Source organism: Thalassophryne amazonica, chromosome 18 (assembly GCF_902500255.1).
Source record: "Thalassophryne amazonica chromosome 18, fThaAma1.1, whole genome shotgun sequence".
In the NCBI taxonomy this organism is placed as follows: Eukaryota; Metazoa; Chordata; class Actinopteri; order Batrachoidiformes; family Batrachoididae; genus Thalassophryne; species Thalassophryne amazonica.
Genome location: NC_047120.1, coordinates 34,636,261 through 34,657,781, shown reverse-complemented (window position 1 = coordinate 34,657,781; position 21,521 = coordinate 34,636,261). Strand labels below are relative to the sequence as shown.

Genomic DNA, 21,521 nt, shown 5'->3' with positions numbered 1-21,521 from the left:
AAAAACACATAACAATAGTATAGTCCATCCCATTAAAAAATATTTTTAAAAATGTGTAAAACTATTTTCTTTTCATTTGTGTGTGTGTGTGGGGGGGGGGGGGGGGGGGGTTAAAACAGTCACTAATGGTGCACCCTGCTCAGAGTGCCGCTCTCATTGGACCGACATCTCTGCTATTTTGGCATTATGGGATAGCTTGCGCCCACAGGTTGAGCTCACCGGACTACTTTTTCCACCCTGGTCAGCGTACCGCTCTCGTTGGAGTGACAACACACAGAATGTGTCTCTTCCCAGATAGATCTCTTTCTGTGCAGCTTCTTGTTCTGACTTTAACACGAACACCCAAGTCTTTTATCGCCAACTGTAAATAGTAATCAAAACATTCCAGTCATATCTTTCTGAACTCTTCCGCATCAAACTCCATCGTGTCAATGTTTACAATGTGCTTGAGCAATAACAGGTGAAATTGCTCATGAACTTTAAGTTTCTTAAATATTTATTATGGCCACTCTCAAAACTTCAGTTATCTTTATAATTTTATTACTGGTAAATTTTAGAATTAGTGTAGATGATATATACTCATTATCTCACAGGAATATATCAGAATTATCTGGGAACTACTTTTTGCGCAGGAATTCATCAAGCATGTTAAGGGCGCGTACTAACACAGAATACACAGAAACTGGCCAGAAGTTTGGCCAAAACGAGAGTCCACTTTTAGCTTGCCATAAGCTAAGCTAGTGGCGCTCCTGAGAGTGTGCTAATGGTGGTCGCTGAGCGTTAGCATCCCCTAATACTACTAAAATGTAGCCCAAGGCCACTTATTGCAGTGTTAAGGTGTATTCACATTGTTACATGCTAATTTTTACTGTTGGTGTCGCTATATACCGCATTTCTTATGTTTTGCTTCCATTGCTAAACATGGCTAGCATTAGCCATGTCATGAGCTTGACTACATTAGCAGGACTTACTATGTTTACCGTATGTTTTTAACCTGTGTCTCCGAAGACGGAGCAGGTCTAGGAACTGCTTGACTGCTTGATGTGTACCCAGTATCTTGACAAAAACTTTTGATATCAAGGTGAAACCTGATACACAATGTCCCCTCAGTATGACAGCTGACAACTTCAACACTTGATGTGTTTTGATTCTAACTGTGGCCACAGCAGGCAGAGTCTATGAAAATTATGTTTACGATCACGCATTGCTGCAGATGATTATATCTTTAGAAGACCTCACACAAATTTGAGGTTGGACTTGGCAGCACTGGTTCAAGTAGGTACTGGCGTAGTTATAAGAAAAATGAAAGCAACATCTCCCTCTATGCACGTTCATTTTCTTTTAACTTTATTCTTGAGAGGAAACTAATTTGTTGGAGGACAGTTCTGGAAAGCCTCCATTGTAATTACGCCTCTTCATTCATTCGCTATGTGTACAGAGGTTAACATTGTGTACAGTTAGAGTTCAACAAATTTAACCTTTCACTACAGTTCACCTCACGATATTGGTTGCATTCCGTGCAATTGCTGCAAACACAAAATACAGTTTGCCACAATAATGTCAACACAGCTTTCAGCTCAAATTCATTTGAGTATAATCATGTGTGCTAATTTGGTTTTGTAACAACTGTCAAAATGAATTATGCTTGAGTTGCATTTCAAAATAACAGCACACGGCTTGTGCAGTGGGGATTTTCTGAAGGGTCTTTGTTGGTTCTGACCAGGAGTACGACTGATAAAGTGCACATAAATGCAATGTGGAAACTGGTTGAGGAGGAAAAAAGTCAGGGACACAAAATCCATACATTTAATAAAACTTTGGTGGGACTTGCCTCCCTAGCCCCAGTTCCTACGCCATGGTATTAAAAATCAAGCTCATTAGTTCCCAAACGTTTTAGGTCACATACCCCTGTGCATATCCTAAGTTAGCGCACCCCTCACTTTTGACATTCCCCATAACCAGTGTTGTACAAGAAAGAGGTGCAAAAGCTGCCTCATTTCATTTCATTTCATTTATTTATTTAAAAGGGACAACACATATTAATAAACACATAAAGTGTAAATATGTCAGATTATAGCCATGGGCTAATTTCCATCTGTATTCCCTGACAGACTATAAGAATTAAACAATTTACAGTAAAAACACACAAACATCACAGGAGCTTACAATACAACAGACTACATTACATAGGGGTCACCAACTACTACAACAAGACACAGACTAGACAAAAGACAGGAAACAAAAGGACACTGACATGATCTGAGCATGAAGGTTAGCTTACACAAATTCAGTCAAAGGAGGACACGCAGTTAAAAAACAAAAAAACTACATGTACAATTCAATTAGAATAAGTTAATTAAAACTGCAAGTCTAATTTCATACATTTATATATTTTAAAAACCATAACTTTAAAAACAATAATTTATAAAGTGCAGAAATGCCAGGAGCAAAGTGAATGTGTAGTGCACTGCACATTCCCTCAGACCATAGTCCAGACCAAAACACCCAAATATGATCTGACCAAAAGAGGTTCCAGCTTAAACTGAACCACAGGCAGGTCTGTTTGCAGTTTGAAATGGTAAATCGTAAATGAACTGCATTTATATAGCACTTTTCCATATGCATTAGATGCTCAAAGCGCTTTACAGTTATGCCTCACATTCACCCATTCACAAAAACACATTCACACACCAATGTCAGGTGTGTGAGTTGAAAACACTTTCTGGATGGTTTCTGCCATTACATATTTTCTCTTGAACACCTCCTAGCGCCAATGCAAGCACCCTGGTTTGGGAAACTCTGCTCTAAAAAAAAGGCCACTCGGTGCATACCGCTGCCATCAAAGCAACAATTTCAAATACCATCATTATTTCAGACAGACAGAATGTGACCCATCCCACTACAGGCTCTGGATTTCTGCTGGACCACATCTGTGTAAACACCAAGCACCATGTGTGTGTGTGTGCGTGCGTACGTACGTGCGTGTGTGTGTGTGTGTGTGTGTGTGTGTGTGTGTGTGTGTGTGTGTGTGTGGTGTTGATCAAGGGGTAGATCAAAGTACAGCAACTAGGATCAAAGGTCAGCAAATGAGAACAAAGGGCAGTGACTGGGATCAGAGATGGGTGATCAAAGGTCACCTATGAGGCTTAATGTTCGGGGATCAGGATCAAAGGTCAGCAACACAGTGAAAGATGAGTTTGAGGATCAAAGATTGGGATAAAAAAAATCAGACGGGTGTAATCCAAAATTAGATTTGAGCCTGTGGGGGCCCTGTGGGGCCTTGCAAGTGGTCTGTGTGTTATATTGCACACATTCACATGGGGGTCATTGCCCAACCTCACCCCTTCCCAGTAAGCTGACAAGAGGTATGTTTCAGTCCATTTATCTCTAACATTCCTGCCTTGTGACATCACAAAGCCAAAGAACGTTAGGCCAGAAATCTCCTCTGTAAGTTGGTGGAGGTAATAATGCTTGGTCTCCCTTTTTTAAAAGTAGTCTTGCATGTATGCTCAGCTGATTGCAGCACCCACACTGTGGGCGGAGGAGAGGGGAGGTGGGGACGGGGGGGGGGGGGGGGGTCACACATTAGAAGTTTTACCCCGTAAGAAGAAAAGGCACATAGGGTTTCCCATGGTGAATGCAGCAGTGGGTGGTTCATTTGTCCTCTGTCTGCCCTTCCTGCTTTCTTTGTGGAGTCTGGGGTGATACTGAACTTCAGGCTTGGATTTGAGCCTGCGCTGCGACCGCAGCCCTGTGCAGCCACCCCCAATCACAGAAAGGACACAATGTGACTGCTGCTCACTGTCCTCTGGACAGGAAGCAGCATTCTCATGGCAGGACAGCGCTCACACATAGCAAACAAGAGAGCCAGGATCAGAATGTGTGTGTACGGGGATGGGTGGGGGCGCTTGTGTGTTTGGATGGGTGTGGACACTTATGTCTGTTTTTCCTGTTTTTAGTCAAGTTTGATGGGGTTTTTTTCCCCCGATCAGGCATAAAATACTCCTGAAGCTAATGTATTCTGCAGTCAGCTCTTGCTATTGCCAACCCTGGGGCCCAGAGCTCCCAGCGCTCACAGTCAACGTGCACTTGTGTCTATGTGTGTGTGAGTGGGAGACAGATTAGTGTGTTTGGGAGACAGCGAGAGAGAGAGAGAAAGAGAGCGAGAGAGAGAGAGAGAGACCGGAAAAGACAGGTTGATTTACATTGCCGTGTGTGTGTGTGTGTGTGTGTGTGTGTGTGTGTGTGTGTGTGTGTGTGTGTGTGTGTGTGTGTGTGTGTGTGTGTGTGTGTGGTGTGTGTGTGTGTGTGTGTGTGTGTGTGTGTGTGTGTGGTTCTCCACATAAAGCTCCAGATTTGCTCTTCTTGGTAAATATTTGATGTCCAAATGATTTTAGCCGAAGTCCAGAGCTCAAGAGAGCAGCTCACAAATTGTATTTCATCCCTTCTCTCCCTTGTCCCCTTCCCATGTAAATAAGGCCAACTCCCCCGAACGCCACACACACCCCTCTGAGGCAGTTTAAAGACCCAACACTGTCTTCTTGTCTCCTTGACAACCAGCATACACTGGGGTCCTGTCGTGGCCTCTCCGTCTTTTGTATTTGGGACCTCAAAGAGAGCATGAGGGAAGATGAAAAACAAGAGTTGCTGAAAGTAGCGTGTAGTTGATAATATTTTCAACATCAAAAATGGAGTACACAGTATGTGTATAGTATAGTATATACGATGTATGTACAACCCCATTTCTGTTGTGTGAAATGTAAATAAAAAGAGAATACAATGATTAGCAAATCATCTTTAGCCTATATTCAGTTGAATACACCACAAAGACAAGATATTTAATGTTCAAACTGATAAATATTGTTTTTGTGCAAATATTTGCTCATTTTGAAATGGATGCCTGCAACACGTTTCAAAAAAGCTGGGACAGGGGCAACAAAAGACTGGGAAAGTTGATGAATGCTCAAATAACATCTGTTTGGAACATTCCACAGCTGAACAGGTTAATTGGAAACAGGTGAGTGTCATGATTGGGTATAAAAGGAGCATCCTCAAAAGGCTCAGCCATTCACAAGCAAAGATGGGGCGACGATCACCACTTTATGAACACCTGCATGAAAAAATAGTCCAACAGTTTAACAATGTTTCTCAATGTTCATTTGCAAGGAATTTAGGGATTCCATCATCTACAGTCTATAATATAATCAGAAGATTTAGAGGATCTGGAGAACGTTGTACACGTAAGCGGCAAAGCCAAAAACCAACATTGAATGCCCGTGACCTTCGATCCCTTCAGGCGGCACTGCATTAAAAACCGACATCATTGTGTAAAGGATCTTATCGCGTGGGCTCAGGAACACTTCAGAAAACCATTGTCAGTTAACACAGTTTGTCGCTACATCTACAAGTGCAAGTTAAAACTCTACCATGCAAACTAAAGCCATATATCAACAACATCCACAAACGCTGTCGCCTTCTCTGGGCCTGAGCTCATTTGAAATGGACAGACGCAAAGTAGAAAAGTGTGCTGTGGTCTGATAAGTCCACATTTCAAATTGTTTTTGGAAATCATGGACATCGTGTCCTCCGGACAAAAGAGACAAAAGACCATCCAGATTGTTACCAGCGCAAAGTTCAAAAGCCAGTATCTCTGGCGGTATGGGGGTGTGTTAGTGCCCATGACATGGGCAACTTACATATCTGTGATGGCACCATCAATGTTGAAAGGTACATTCAGATTTTGAAGCAACACATGCTGCCATCCAAGCAACGTCTTTTTCAGGGACATCTCTGCTGATTTCAGCAAGACAATGCCAAGCCACATTCTGTACGTGTTACAACAGTGTGGCTTCGTAGTAAAAGACTACGGGTACTAGACTGGCCTGCCTGCAGTCCAGACCTGTCGTCCATTGAAAATGTGTGGTGCATTACGAAGCACAAAATATGACAACAGAGACCCCGGACTGTTGAACAAATGACGTCGTACATCAAGCAAGAATGGGAAATAATTCCACCTACAAAGCTTCAACAATTAGTGTCCTCAGTTCCCAAATGCTTATTGAGTGTTGTTAGAAGGAAAGGTGATGTAACACAGCGGTAAACATACCACTGTCCCAGCTTTTTTGAAACGTGTTGCAGGCATCCATTTCAAATAGAGCAAATATTTGCACAAAAACAATAAAGTTTGTCAGATGGAACATTAAATATTTGGTAGAACAAAAAAGGAGAGTTCTCCACGCTTCTGTACAGCACACAAAATCTGGTGCAACCAGGTAGGACTGATTTCAAGGATTTTCAGCACCTACTTCTGTGTTGCACCAGCTACTTTCCTCTTCTTCATTAAATATATTGTCTTTGTGGTGTAGTCAATTGAATATAGGTTGAAGAGAATTTGCAAATCACTGTATTCTGTTTTTATTTACATTTTATACAACGTCTCAACTTCATTGGAATAGGGGTTGTAGTATGTTCTACTTTTGAAGATGATGGTTATAATAGGCTGTGTAAAATTGTTCATCCTCTCCGGGAACCATCACCTTATCGTGGTGGAGAGGTTTGTGTGCCGCTATGAACCTAAGAGCTGTGTTGTCTGGAGCCTTTGTACTCCTGGTAGGGTCTCCCATGGCAAATTGGTATCAGACTACTCAGCCTCCCTGGTAAAGTCTACTCCAGGGTGCTGGAAAGGAGGGTTCAGCCGATAGTCGAACCTCGGATTGAAGAGGAACAATGGGGGTTCCGTCCTGGTCATGGAACAACCGACCAGCTCTTTACTCTCACAAGGATCCTGGAGGGTGCCTGGGAGTATGCCCACCCAGTCTACATGTGTTTTGTGGACTTGGAGAAGGCGTATGAATGGGTACCCCAGGAGATACTGTGGAAGGTGCTGCGGGAGTATGGAGTGAGGGGGTCCCTTCTCAGGGCCATCCAATCTCTGTACTTGCAAAGTGAGAGCTGTGTTCAGGTGCTTGGCAGTAAGTCGGACTCGTTTCTGGTGGAGGTTGGCCTCCGACAGGGCTGCGCCTTGTCACCAATCCTGTTTGTGATATTCATGGACAGGATATTGAGGCGCAGTCGAGGGGAGGAGGGTTTCCAGTTTGGTGGGCTCAGGGTCTCATCACTGCTTTTTGCAGATGATGGGGTCCTGTTGGCTTCATCAGCCGGTGACCTCCAACACTCACCGGATTGGTTCGCAGCCAAGTGTGAAGTGGCTGGGATGAGGATCAGCACCTCTCAATCTGAGGCCATGGTTCTCAGCAGGAAACCAATGAACTGCCTACTCCAGGTAGGGAATACGGCCTTGTTGTCATGAAAAGGAGCTGATCCAAAAGGCAAAGCTCTCAATCTACTGGTCAATCTTCGTTCCTACTCTCACCTGTGGTCATGAGTGTTGGGTCATGACCGAAAGAACTAGATCGCGGGTACAAGCGGCTGAAATGGGCTTCCTCAGGAGGGTGGCTGGTGTCTCCCTTAGAGATAGGTTGAGAAGTTCTGTCATCTGTGGGGAGCTCGGAGTAGAGTCGCTGCTCCTTCATGTTGAAAGGAGCCAGCTGAGGTGGTTCAGGCATCTGGTAAGGATGCCTCCTGTGCACCCCCCAAGGGAGGTGTTCCAGGCACGTCCATCTGGGAGGAGACCCCGGGGAAGACCCAGGACTAGGTGGAGAGATTATATCTCCACACTGGCCTGGGACCGCCTCGGGATCCCCCACTCAGAGGTGGTCAATGTGGCATGGGAAAGGGAAGTCTGGGGTCCCCCGCTGCAGCTGTTGCCCCCGTGACCCAAACCTGGAAAAGCGGTTGAAGATGAGATGAGATGAAAATTGTTCATTTCATGTTTCGAGCCTTTTGAAACAGCGACCTGTGCTCTGAAGCAACTGTTTCATTTGATGTTTTGAGTGATTTTAAAATGGAATCATTTTATGAAGTAAGTAAGTCTCTTTGGCTGCTCTCTTGTTTTTTGCTTGATTTTGCCACAGCAGATCCAAAGTGGATCTGCACGTTGATTTGGCACAAGACGCAATTCCACATTACATAGAGAAAGGTGGCAGGGGTGGGGTTTGAACTGAGAACCTTCTGCACTGAAACCAAGCGCACTAATCATCCCCCAGCCCCTCACTGTACTGAACAGCTGCAAAATACTTGAAATTCTAAGATATGGCACTGAATGAATGATGGAGGTTCCTTGCGTCATGAAATAATTCACTGTATAAAAGCTCTAAAAACATGAACAATTGTTTTACAAAATCATTCACTGTTTTGAGATGCAAATTGTTGCTTCAGAAAATGATTGTTTCAAAAACTCTCAAATGACAATATGAAACAATATGAGGATCATCACCTCTAAATCTGAGACTATGGTTCTCAACAGGAAACCTTTATTACAACCCCTGGCAAAAATTATGGAATCACCGGCCTCGGAGGATGTTCATTCAGTTGTTTAATTTTGTAGAAAAAAAGCAGATCACAGACATGACATAAAACTAAAGTAATTTCAAATGGCAACTTTCTGGCTTTAAGAAACACTATAAGAAATCAAGAAAAATAATTGTGGCAGTCAGTAACGGTTACTTTTTTAGACCAAGCAGAGGGAAAAAAATATGGACTCACTCAATTCTGAGGAATAAATTATGGAATCACCCTGTAAATTTTCATCCCCAAAACTAACACCTGCATCAAATCAGATCTGCTCGTTAGTCTGCATCTAAAAAGGAGTGATCACACCTTGGAGAGCTGTTGCACCAAGTGGACTGACATGAATCATGGCTCCAACATGAGAGATGTCAATTGAAACAAAGGAGAGGATTATCAAACTCTTAAAAGAGGGTAAATCATCACGCAGTGTTGCAAAAGATGTTGGTTGTTCACAGTCAGCTGTGTCTAAACTCTGGACCAAATACAAACAACATGGGAAGGTTGTTAAAGGCAAACATACTGGTAGACCAAGGAAGACATCAAAGCGTCAAGACAGAAAACTTAAAGCAGTATGTCTCAAAAATCGAGAATGCATAACAAAACAAATGAGGAATGAATGGGAGGAAACTGGAGTCAACGTCTGTGACCGAACTGTAAGAAACTGCCTAAAGGAAATGGGATTTACATACAGAAAAGCTAAACGAAAGCCATCATTAACACCTAAACAGAAAAAAACAAGGTTACAATGGGCTAAGAAAAAGCAATCGTGGACTGTGGATGACTGGATGAAAGTCATTTTCAGTGATGAATCTCGAATCTGCATTGGGCAAGGTGATGATGCTGGAACTTTTGTTTGGTGCCGTTCCAATGAGATTTATAAAGATGACTGCCTGAAAAGAACATGTAAATTTCCACAGTCATTGATGATATGGGGCTGCATGTCAGGTAAAGGCACTGGGGAGATGGCTGTCATTACATCAATAAATGCACAAGTTTACGTTGATATTTTGGACACTTTTCTTATCCCATCAATTGAAAGGATGTTTGGGGATGATGAAATCATTTTTCAAGATGATAATGCATCTTGCCATAGAGCAAAAACTGTGAAAACATTCCTGTCATGGCCTGCAAATAGTCCGGATCTTAATCCAATTGAAAATCTTTGGTGGAAGTTGAAGAAAATGGTCCATGACAAGGCTCCATCCTGCAAAGCTGATCTGGCAACAGCAATCAGAGAAAGTTGGAGCCAGATTGATGAAGAGTACTGTTTGTCACTCATTAAGTCCATGCCTCAGAGACTGCAAGCTGTTATAAAAGCCAGAGGTGGTGCAACAAAATACTAGTGATGTGTTGGAGCATTCTTTTGTTTTTCATGATTCCATAATTTTTTCCTCAGAATTGAGTGATTCCATATTTTTTTCCCTCTGCTTGGTCTAAAAAAGTAACCGTTACTGACTGCCACAATTTTTTTTTCCTGATTTCTTATAGTGTTTCTTAAAGCCAGAAAGTTGCCATTTGAAATGACTGGTTTTGTGTCATGTCTGTGATCTGTTTTTTTTCTACAAAATTAAACAACTGAATGAACATCTTCCGAGGCCAGTGATTCCATAATTTTTGCCAGGGGTTGTAGATTAACAGATGGATTGCCTACTCTGGGTAGGGAATGCGCTCTTGCCCCAAGTGAAGGAGTTCAAGTACCTCGGGATCTTGTTCACAAGTGAAGGGACAATGGAGCATGAGTTTGGCCAGAGAATTGGTGCAGCAGGGGTGGTGTTGCATTCGCTCTACTGTACTGTTGTCACGAAAAGGGAGTTGACCGAAAAGGCAAAGCTCTTGATCTTCCGGTCAGTCTTCGTTCCTACTCTCACTTGGGGTCATGAGGGTTGGGTCATGACCAAAAGAATCATACAAGTGGATATAAGCAGCCAAAATGGGCTTCCTCAGGAGGGTGGCTGCTATCTCCCTCAGAGATAAGGTGAGAAGCTCCATCATCCGTGGGGAGCTCGGAGTAGAGCCACTGCTCCTTCACGTTGAAAGGAGCCAGCTGAGGTGGTTCAGGCATCTGGTAAGGATGCCTCCTGGATGCCTCCCTAGAGAGGTGTTCCAGGCACATTCATCTGGGAGGAGACCCTGGGGAACACCCAGGACTAGGTGGAGAGATTATATCTCCACACTAGTCTGGGAACGCCTCAGGATCAGAGGTAGTCAGTGTGGCCCGGGAAAGGGAAGTTTTGTGTCCCCTGCTGGAGCTGTTGCACCTGCGACCTGATTGAGGATAAGTTGGTGAAGATGGGTGATGAGTGAGAGACAATATGAAACAGGTTTCAGAATCAGAATCAGAAGAAGTTTATTGCCATTGCCAGTGAACAGGATTCACAGACTAGGAATTTGCTTCGGTACAATGGTGCAACATTAAGAAGAGATAAAATGCTAAGATAAAATATAACATATGTGTCAAAATAAGATAAAATCTAAGATAAAAAAAAGAAATATGAAATATGAAAGGCTGTGTGCAACAGAAAAACAGAGAAACAGAAAAAAACAGTGCAGTGGGAGGAGTGCAATTAAAAACCAAAGTACACTGTCTAAAGTGACCCGTGATAAAATGATAAAGTGACAGAGTTAAGCTTAAGGTGACTGAGTTATGAGGTGTTCATGACTCTAACGGCAGAGGGGAAGAAACGGTTCTTATGGCGGGAGGTTCTTGTCCGGATGGACCGTAGCCTCCTGCCCAAGGGGAGTGGTTTGAACAGACCGTGTGCAGGGTGAGAAGGGTCAGCTGTGATCCGACCTGCTCGGCCCAGAGTCCTGGAGACGTGCAGGTCGTGGAGAGATGGAAGGCTACAGCCGATCACCTTCTCAGCAGAGGCCACAATGCGCTGCAGTCTGTGTCTGTCCCTGGCTGTGGCCCCGGCGTACCACACCGTGATGGAGGAGCAGAGGATGGACTCGATAATGGCCGTGTAGAACTGCACCATCAGCTGGACAGGCAGCTTGGCCTTCTTCAGCTGCCGCAGGAAGTACATCCTCTGCTGGGCCTTCTTGATGAGGGAGCTGATGGTTGACTCCCACTTGAGGTCCTGGGTGATGGTGGTGCCGAGGAAGCTGTGACAGACCACAGTGGTGATGGGGCTGTTGGTGAGGGCAAGGGAGGGCGGGGGAGCTGTGGCTTTCCTGAAGTCCACGATCATCTCCACTGTTTTCTGGGCGTTGAGCTCCAAGTTGTTGCTGCTGCACCAGGTCACCAGCCGGTCCACCTTCCTCCTGTAGGAAGACTCATCCCCATCCGAAATGAGTCAGATGAGGGTGGTGTCGTCCGCAAACTTGATGAGCTTTACAGAGTCGTGGCTGGAGGTGCAGCAGCATTTCACAAAATGATTCAGTTTCAGAATGCTTACCAAACTAAATCTTATGAAAGGCTCGAACTCTAAATTAACTAAATGATTGAGGTGACTTTTAAAATCAATCAATCAATCAATCAATTTAATTTATATAGCGCCAAATCACAACAAACAGTTGCCCCAAGGCGCTTTATATTGTAAGGCAAGGCCATACAATAATTACGTAAAAACCCCAACGGTCAAAACGACCCCCTGTGAGCAAGCACTTGGCGACAGTGGGAAGGAAAAACTCCCTTTTAACAGGAAGAAACCTCCAGCAGAACCAGGCTCAGGGAGGGGCAGTCTTCTGCTGGGACTGGTTGGGACTGGTTCTGCTGGGACTGGTTGGGGCTGAGGGAGAGAACCAGGAAAAAGACATGCTGTGGAGGGGAGCAGAGATCAATCACTAATGATTAAATGCAGAGTGGTGCATACAGAGCAAAAAGAGAAAGAAACACTCAGTGTATCATGGGAACCCCCCAGCAGTCTAAGTCTATAGCAGCATAACTAAGGGATGGTTCAGGGTCACCTGATCCAGCCCTAACTATAAGCTTTAGCAAAAAGGAAAGTTTTAAGCCTAATCTTAAAAGTAGAGAGGGTGTCTGTCTCTCTGATCTGAATTGGGAGCTGGTTCCACAGGAGAAAATGGTAAGTGATAAAGATATTCAGTGTTTCAAAATGCTCATAACATTATGAAGGAAACATCTTGTGGGGATTCTTTGGATCAGAAAACAATTAAGTGGTTTAAAATGACCCACAAACAAAATGAAACAATTGCTTCAGAAAGTGATTTTTGTAAATGTAAATTATAAAACTAAATTAAAAACATCTGATTTGGAAAGTTAACCTCAGATTTGCAAAATGTTTTTGTGTTTCAAACTACTTCCAAAACAATTACTTCAGAACACGAGTCACTCTTCAAAAAGTTCAAAATACCAAATGAAAAAAATAGCTTTCTTTTGAAGATTCACTTTTGTAAGTGCACAAAACACAAAATAAAGCAGTTGTTTTAGAAAAAGATTAAATTTCTTAAAATGCCTAAAACACTAAGCGAAACAGTTGGTGTTGCTGTTTCAGAATGCTTTAAACAATATAATAGTGACATTTGGTAGACATTGAGGTTGTCCTAAGATAGAAAATAATTTGTTGTTTCAGAATGCTCCAAAAACTGAATGACACAATAGTTATACAAAAGGGATTTTTCAAAATGTTGTACAGATTCAGTGAAAATGAAAACTTGGTATGCTAAATGAAACAATTATTTTAGTAAATAACTCAGTGTTTTGAAATGCTGCAAACACGAACAAAATAGTTCAGAAAATGACTGTTTTGAAATGTTTGAAACACTACAGTGGCATTCATTGAATGATTATGTTTTCAACTGGTTTAGAAAACGGTTCGCTTTTATGGCGCATCAGGTGTAAAATCTGTGCCAATTCAACATGCAGATCCACCTTGGATTTGCTGTGATGACCCCAAGTGCAAACAAGGGAGCAGCTATAAAGAGACTTAGTTTTTATTCTAAGTATGCCGAAAATTTGGCATTTTGAGCATTTCAAAAATACTATGTCAATTTCTGAAACAGTTACTTAATTAAAGAAATTCCAGATCATTTTATGAAGCGGAAGTTTCATTTAGATTTTCAAACCATTTGAATCATTTTCTGAAGTCGACTGATTGAATGTGCAATTGAATACAAAATCAAATCAATACAAAATCTCCTTGTTTCTTTGTGTGTGTGTGGGGGGGGGGGGGGGGGGGGGTAAGAAAAGAAACCACCCTCTAGCTATACATATGGTATTCACAATGATAGGGGATAGTGTAGCTTCACAGCATAGGATGGTGGTTTATAGGATGAATTTAATGTGAAGAAGAGGAAGAGAGACAGAGCTCAACAAAGGATCAGATGGTGGAAGCTGTAAGATGAAGAGTGTTGTGTAAAATTCAGTAAGCAGGTGACACAGGCACTGGATGGAAGGGAAGAAATTTTGGACAACAGGAAAAGTACTGCAGATGTGGTGAGGGAGACAGCTAGGAAGGTACTGGGTGTGAGATCTGGACAGTGCAAGGAAGACAAGGAGACTAGGTGGTGGAACGAAGAAGTCCAGGATAGCATAAGGAGAAAGAGGTTAGTGAAAAAGAATTGGGATAGTCGAAGAGATGAAGAAAGTAGAGAGAAGTACAAGGAGATGCGGTGTAAGGCGAAAAAGAAATGGCAAAAGCTAAGGAAAAGGCATATAGAGAGGTGCGTATGAACTTGAACAGGAAAGAAGGAGAAAAGGACTTGTACCAATTGGCCAGACAAAGGGACAGAGCTGTAAATGATCTGCAGTGGGTTAGAGTTATAAAGGATACAGATGGTAAAGTGCTGACAAGTGAGGAGAGTGTGGTGAGAAGGTAGAGGGAATATTTTGAGGAGCTGATAAATGAAGAAAATGAGAGAAAAGTCTGGATGATGTGGAGAGAGTAAATCAGGAAGTGCAAGAAAGTGGTAAGGATGACGTGAGGGCAGCTAGGAAGAGGATGAAGAAGGGAAAGGCAGTTGGTTCTGATGACATTCCAGTGGAGGCATGGAAAAGTTTAGGAGAGATGGCAGTGGAGTTTCAAACCAGATTGTTTAATAAAATATTGTGAAGTGAGAGGATGTCTGAGGAGCGGAGATGAAGTGTGTTGGTTCCTATTTTTAAGAATAAGGGTGATGTGCAGAGCGGCAGTAATTACAGAGGCATTAAGCTGGTCAGCCATAATATGAAGTTATGGAAAAGAGTAGTTAAAGCTAAGCTTAGAAAAATGGTGAAGATCTGTGAGCAGCAATATGGTTTCATGCCAAGAAAAAAAACAATGGAACAAAAATCTGATTTAAGCAGAGTAAAGACGAAAGAATAACGTATCCTTTACTTTTTTTACTTTCAGCTCTCTGCTGCCTCCCTCTGGTGAGTTGGGAGATAGCACATATTATTATTATTATTATTATTATTATTATGTGATTTTAAAAAGGCACTGGTAAAAAAGGACAATATCCAACGAAAGGCTTTGTAGTAAAAAGTGAACAGAAATTTTCAGTTTTATTTTGAAGCAAAATAAGGCTTATATTGTCCTGTGTACAAAAAAAAAGGCACATTTGGATGGAGGGACCTTGAGCTTTTTTCCCACCATAACTAGTGTATCTAAAAGCTTCAGAAATAATAAACAGCGGCAAATTAACCTTTATACTTGTAAATAAGTAAATGCAGTGTATTTAAATGTGGGCCCACTGTTCACCTTTAGAAATAGATGATTTATTTTAGGTGATTATGTGTAATTTTCTTTAGGTGGTCTTCTGCCATTTCATTTTTACAATTACAATCATTTTGTTAAGAATTATCATCTGTAACTGTCTTCTTGTGTCTTCTTTAAGGGTGATGTGCAGAGCGGCAGTAATTACAGAGACATTAAGCTGGTCAGCCATAGTATGAAGTTATGGAAAAGAGTAGTTAAAGCTAGGCTTAGAAAAATGGTGAAGATCTGTGAGCACCAATATGGTTTCATGCCAAGAAAGTGCACTACAGATGCAATGTTTGCTCTGAGAATACTGATGGAGAACTATAGCAAAGTCCAGAAGGAGTTACACTGTGTGTTTGTGGATTTAGAGGAAGCTCATGACAGGGTGCCAAGAGAAGAGTTGTGGTATTGTATGAGGAAGTCTGGAGTGGCAGAGAAGTATGTGAGGGTAGTGTAGGGCATGTAAAAGGTTAGTATGACGGTGGTGAGATGTGCAGTGGGAATGACTGATTCATTCAAGGTGGATTTGGGATTACACCAAGGATCAGCTCTGTCCTTTCTTGTTCACAATGGTGATGGACAGGTTGACGGATGAGATCAGACAGGAGTTTCCATGGACTATGATGTTTGCAGATGACATTGTGATCTGTAGTGAGAATAGAGACCAGGTTGAGTCTAGCCTGGAAATGTGGAGATATGCTGTAGAGAGAAGAGGAATGAAAGTCAGTAGGAGCAAGATTGAGTACATGTGTGTGAATGACAGGGAGCCCAGTAGAATAGTGCAGTTACAAGGAGTAGAAGTGGTGAAAGTAGATGAGTTTAAATACTTGGGGTCAACTGTCCAAAGTAATGGAGAGTGTGATAGAGAGGTGAAGAAGAGAGTACAGGCAGGGTGGAGTGGGTGGAGAAAGGTGACAGGAGTGATTTGTGACCGAAGAATATCTTCAAGAGTGAAGGGAAAATTTTACAAGACAGTAGTGCTTAGACGGCTTACAGACGGTGATACTAACAAAAAGACGGGAGGCAGAGTTAAAGATGTTGCGATTCTCTTTTGGAGTGACAAGGATAGACGGGATGAGGAATGAACATATCAGAGGGACAGCTCAGGTGGGACAGTTTGCAGACAAAGTCAGAGAGGTGAGATTGAGATGGTTTGTGTTGGTAAAGTGAATGACACGGATCCACAACAGGGGGCGTAAATGAACGGACAATGGAGATGCGAAAAAGGTAACAATTTAATGTTGTGAAAAGGTGCACAACTGAATACAAATGCTGCGTTTAAGAACAGTCAATCAATGTCAAAGGTGACGTGTGGGTAGGCTCGAGGATAGGAGACGCCTGTCCAGAGAAGAGCCGGGCCCCACACGGTTCCACTGCCAACGGAGACCTGCAACACACCGGAGCCACCAAGTCCTGAGTCCCCAGGTGGCCACTGCCTCCAGCTGTCAGATCCGGTACTGCTGGCAGGAAGAACAAACAGGTTACGGTGGGTGTGTGAACACCCAGCAAACAGTCAGCAAAAACACAGTTCCTTTCTGGTGGGAAAAACCTCCACCTCCTGATCACAGGTGCACAGAGTACGTGCAGGTCCTTATGTAACACTTAATAAGTTCAGGAGTGAGGAGCGGGTACGCCATCTCCTTCCAATGTCCACAAACTCAGCTACAAGCTGCGAGTGTACAAAAGGTTACAACTGCAAAAACTCAGATGCAAAAATGTTACAACTGCAAAAGCTCAGATGTAAGAACGTTACAACTGCAAAAGCTCAGATGCAAAAACGTGTGCGTACGGCACAGAAACGGCTGAGAGGTTTACCTGTCGGGTAAGCTGATTTCTCGGCAGGGAGGTGGAGTCACTGCCCAGCGTTTATGGGTTGAGGTGATGATGATGGGATGTGTGACAGCTGTCAATACCGGTGCTCCTGGTTGCTCCTGAGAGGCGATCTCGCCCTCTGGTGCCTGAAGCCCACCTTCAGGCAGGGCGCCCTCTGATGTTGGGCCAGCAGTACCTCCTCAGCTTCACTGCAGCCGGGCTGAGGACCTTAAGGATGGTGAATGGTCCGATGTAGCGGTCCTTTAGCTTCTGGGATTCAACCTGGAGTGGGATGTCTTTCGTGGAGAGCCACACCTCCTGCCCAGGCTGGTATGCAGGGGCCGGGGTATGCCGGCGGTCTGCATGGTCCTTGGCCCTCATCTGGGCCTTCAGCAGGGCAGAGCGGGCAGTGCGCCACAAACGACGGCACCTCCTGAGATGGGCCTGGAACGAGGGGACCCCGACCTCTCCCTCCACAACTGGGAACAATGGGGGCTGGTACCCCAAACACACCTCAAACGGGGAGAGGCCGGTTACCGATGATATCTGGCTGTTGTGTGCGTACTCGATCCAGGCCAGATGGTGACTTCAGGCCGTCGGGTGCGCGGAGGTAACTCCTGGTTGGCCCGCTCTGCCTGTCCATTTGTTTGCAGGTGGTACCCGGACGAAAGGCTCACGGTGGCCCCCAGTTCTCTACGGAAACTCCTCCAGACTTGCGAGGAGAACTGGGGACCACGGTCAGAGACGATGTTCATGGGGATACCATGCAGACGCACAACGTGGTGGACCAGGAGGTCTGCAGTCTCCTGGGCCGTCGGGAGCTTCGGGAGGGCTACGAAGTGGGCCGCCTTGGAGAACCGGTCCACTATCGTCAGAATGGTGGTCATACCCTGGGACGCAGGGAGACCCGTGACAAAGTCCAGGCCTATGTGGGACCGGGAGTGACGAGGCACTGGCAACGGCTGGAGGAGTCCTTGTTCCTTCATGTGAACTGCCTTGCCCCTGGCGCAGGTGGTGCAGGCCTGGACGTATTCCCGGACGTCGGCTTCCATCGACGTCCACCAGAAGCGCTGCCGGACCACTGCCACAGTTCTTCGCACCCCTGGGTGGCAGGAGAGCTTAGAACCGTGACAGAAGTCCAAGACTGCAGCTCTGGCTTCTGGTGGGACATACAGCTTGTCCTTGGGTCTATCTCCAGGGTCCGGGTGTCGTGTCAGGGCCACCCTGACGGTCTTCTCCACGTCCCAGGTGAGGGTGGTGATGACAGTGGACTCGGGGATGATGGTGTCTGGTGGATCTGACAGCTCTGTCTTGACTTCCTCTTCATGCACCCGGGACAATGCATCGGACCGTTGGTTTTTGGTCCCGGGGCGATACATGATTTGGAAGTCAAAACGACCGAAGAACGATGACCAGCGGGCTTGCCTGGGGTTCAGACGCTTAGCGGTCCGGATGTATTCCAGGTTCCGATGGTCCGTGAAAACCACGAAAGGTACCGCAGCTCCCTCCAACAAGTGTCTCCACTCCTCAAGGGCCTCTTTCACCACCAGGAGCTCCCAATTGCCAACGTCATAGTTCCGTTCAGCTGGGGTTAACCTGTGGGAAAAATAGGCACAAGGGTGGAGGACCTTATCGGACTCCCTGCTCTGGGACAGCACGGCTCCTATCCCTGAGTCAGAGGCATCCACTTCAACGACGAACTGGCGGTTAGGATCAGGCTGCACCAGAACAGGCCCAGTCGAGAACCGGCGTTTCAACTCCCTAAACGCGGCTTTGCACCGATCCGACCAGGTGAAGGGGACTTTTGTGGAGGTCAGGGCCGTCAGGGGACTAACCACCTGGCTATAGCCCTTAATGAACCTCTGATAGAAGTTTGCAAAGCCGAGGAACTGTTGCAGCTTCCTACGGCTTGTTGGTTGAGGCCAATCTCTCACCGCCGCAACCTTGGCCGGATCAGGGGCGACGGAGTTGGAGGAGATTATGAACCCCAGGAAGGACAAAGAAGTGCGGTGGAACTCACACTTCTCGCCCTTCACAAACAGCCAGTTGTCCAACAACCGCTGCAGGACCTGACATACATGCTGAACATGGGTCTCAGGATCCGGGGAGAAGATGAGAATATCGTCCAGATAAACGAAGACGAACCGATGCAGGAAGTCCCGCAAGACGTCATTTACCAAAGCTTGGAACGTCGCGGGTGCGTTTGTGAGGCCGAACAGCATGACCAGGTACTCAAAGTGACCTAACGGGGTGTTGAATGCCGTCTTCCACTCGTCTCCCTTCCGGATCCGAACCAGGTGATAAGCATTCCTAAGATCCAGTTTAGTGAATATTTTGGCTCCATGCAAGGGCATGAACACTGAATCCAATAGAGGCAACGGGTATCGGTTGCGAACTGTAATCTCGTTCAGCCCTCTATAATCAATGCATGGACGGAGTCCGCCGTCCTTCTTGCCCACAAAAAAGAAACCAGCACCTAACGGGGAGGAAGAGTTCCGGATTAGCCCGGCAGCTAAAGAGTCCCGGATGTAGGTCTCCATTGATTCACGCTCAGGACGTGAGAGGTTGTACAGCCTGCTGGACAGATACTCAGCACCCCGGGATCAAATCAATGGCACAATCATACGGTCGGTGCGGGGGGAAGCGTGAGTGCCAGATCTTTGCTGAAAACGTCAGCAAGATCATGGTACTCAGCCGGCACCGCCGTGAGATTGGGGGTTACTCGGACCTCCTCTTTAGCAGACGCACCGGGTGGGACCGAGGATCTTAAACACTCCCGGTGGCAGGTTTCGCTCCACTGAGCCACAACCCCAGTCGGCCAGTCGATCCGGGGATTGTGCTTAATCATCCATGGATAACCCTAAATAATTCTGGAGGTAGAAGGTGTTACAAAAAACACAATCTCCTCCCTGTGGTTTCCAGACACAACCAGTGCTAAGGGCTGTGTCTGGTGTGTTATTAATGGAAGAAGGGTGCCATCTCTAAGGGCGAGTGTTGTTGTTTTGACCGTTTGGGGCAGTTTTTCTGTGTGCTCGGTTGAGCTGCAGTGAAAACACTCCCCACGGGCCAGCCTCCTTTGTCTGTGATCTGACTTTCTTTTGGCCCTGCTCGTTTCCATAGCAACGTCAGCAGGGGGAGCTGTCATCACGTGGAGTGCTCTGGCTTTGGAGCATGGGGAAGACGGCGCCTTTTCGGACCCGGAAGGAAGAGGGACGGCTTGTGCCTGATCGCGCCCTTCGTCTCGCTCCCGTCGACGTTCTGCTATTCGGTTGTCTAACCGTACTACCAGGTCGATAAGCCCGTCTAAATCCCGCGGCTCGTCCTTTGCCACCAGGTGCTCCTTAAGGACAAGAGACAGTCCGTTTACAAAGGCAGCGCGGAGCGCTACAGTATTCCAGCCGGCTCTCGCTGCCGCGATGCGGAAGTCGACTGCATACTCGGCTGCGCTCCGACGCCCCTGTCTTATTGACAGCAGCACACTTGAAGCAGTCTCACCTCTATTAGGGTGATCGAACACCTGTCTGAACTCCCTCACAAACTCAGTGTATGCTGATAGAAGCCGTGCGTTCTGTTCCCAGAGTGCCGTAGCCCAGGCGCGTGCCTCACCTCAAAGCAAATTCACGACATACGCCACCCGGCTGGAGTCTGACGCGTACATAACGGGACGTTGTGCAAAGACGAGCGAACACTGCATTAAGAAGTCGGCGCACGTCTCGACACAACCTCCGTACGGTTCCGGAGGGCTTATGTATGTTTCAGGGGATTTGGGGGGGGGGGGGGTTCGCTGAACGACCACTGGAGGTTCTGTATTCTGCACCAGGTCAGCAGGAGGAGGTGCCGCAGCCGCGCCCTGTGCGCGCGTTCCACCTGCGTGGTGAGAGTCTCCATCCTATGATTGAGTATAATGTTCTGCTCGGTCACTAAATCCAACTGAGCAGTGAAGGCAGTTAAGATCTGCTGCAACTCACCCAGTACGCCTCCTGCTGGCGCCTGTGCACCTTGCGTCGCCATTGATTGTTCAATCGAGGGTTTGTGCCCCTCGGGATCCATGACGTTTGGCCAAGAAATCCTGTTGGGAAAGTGAATGACACGGACCCACAACAGGGGGCGTAAATGAACGGACAATGGAGATGCCAAAAGGTAACAATTTAATGTTGTGAAAAGGTGCACAACTGAATACAAATGCTGCGTTTAAGAACAGTCAATCAATGTCAAAGGTGACGTGTGGGCAGGCTCGAGGATAGGAGACGCCTGTCCAGAGAAGAACCGGGCCCCACATGGTTCCACTGCCAATGGAGACCTGCAACACACCGGAGCCGCCAAGTCCTGAGTCCCCAGGTGGCCACTGCCTCCAGCTGTCAGATCCGGTACTGCTGGCAGGAAGAACAAACAGGTTACGGTGGGTGTGTGGTTGCTCCTGAGAGGCGACTGCGCCCTCTGGTGCCTGAAGCCCGCCTTCAGGCAGGGCGCCCTCTGGTGTTGGGCCAGCAGTACCTCCTCTTCTGGCGGCCCACACAACAGTTTGGACATGTGCAGAGGAGGACCCAGGGTATATAGGGAGAAGGATGCTGAGGATGGAACCACGAGGCAGGAGGAAAAGAGGGAGGCCAAAGAGGAGGTTTATGGATGTGCTGAGAGAAGACAGGCAGGTGGTTGGTA

At 45.8% G+C, this 21,521-nt stretch overlaps 1 long non-coding RNA gene across 1 annotated transcript; it reads left to right on the top strand.

Annotated features, from left to right (window-relative positions):
* The first annotated feature begins 854 nt into the window (after positions 1–854).
* Positions 855–19,553, top strand: LOC117530720. The gene is made up of 3 exons (XR_004566435.1): positions 855–1,489; positions 9,403–9,407; positions 19,543–19,553. It is a non-coding gene; the product is annotated as an uncharacterized LOC117530720 (long non-coding RNA).
* Positions 19,554–21,521: the final 1,968 nt, after the last annotated feature.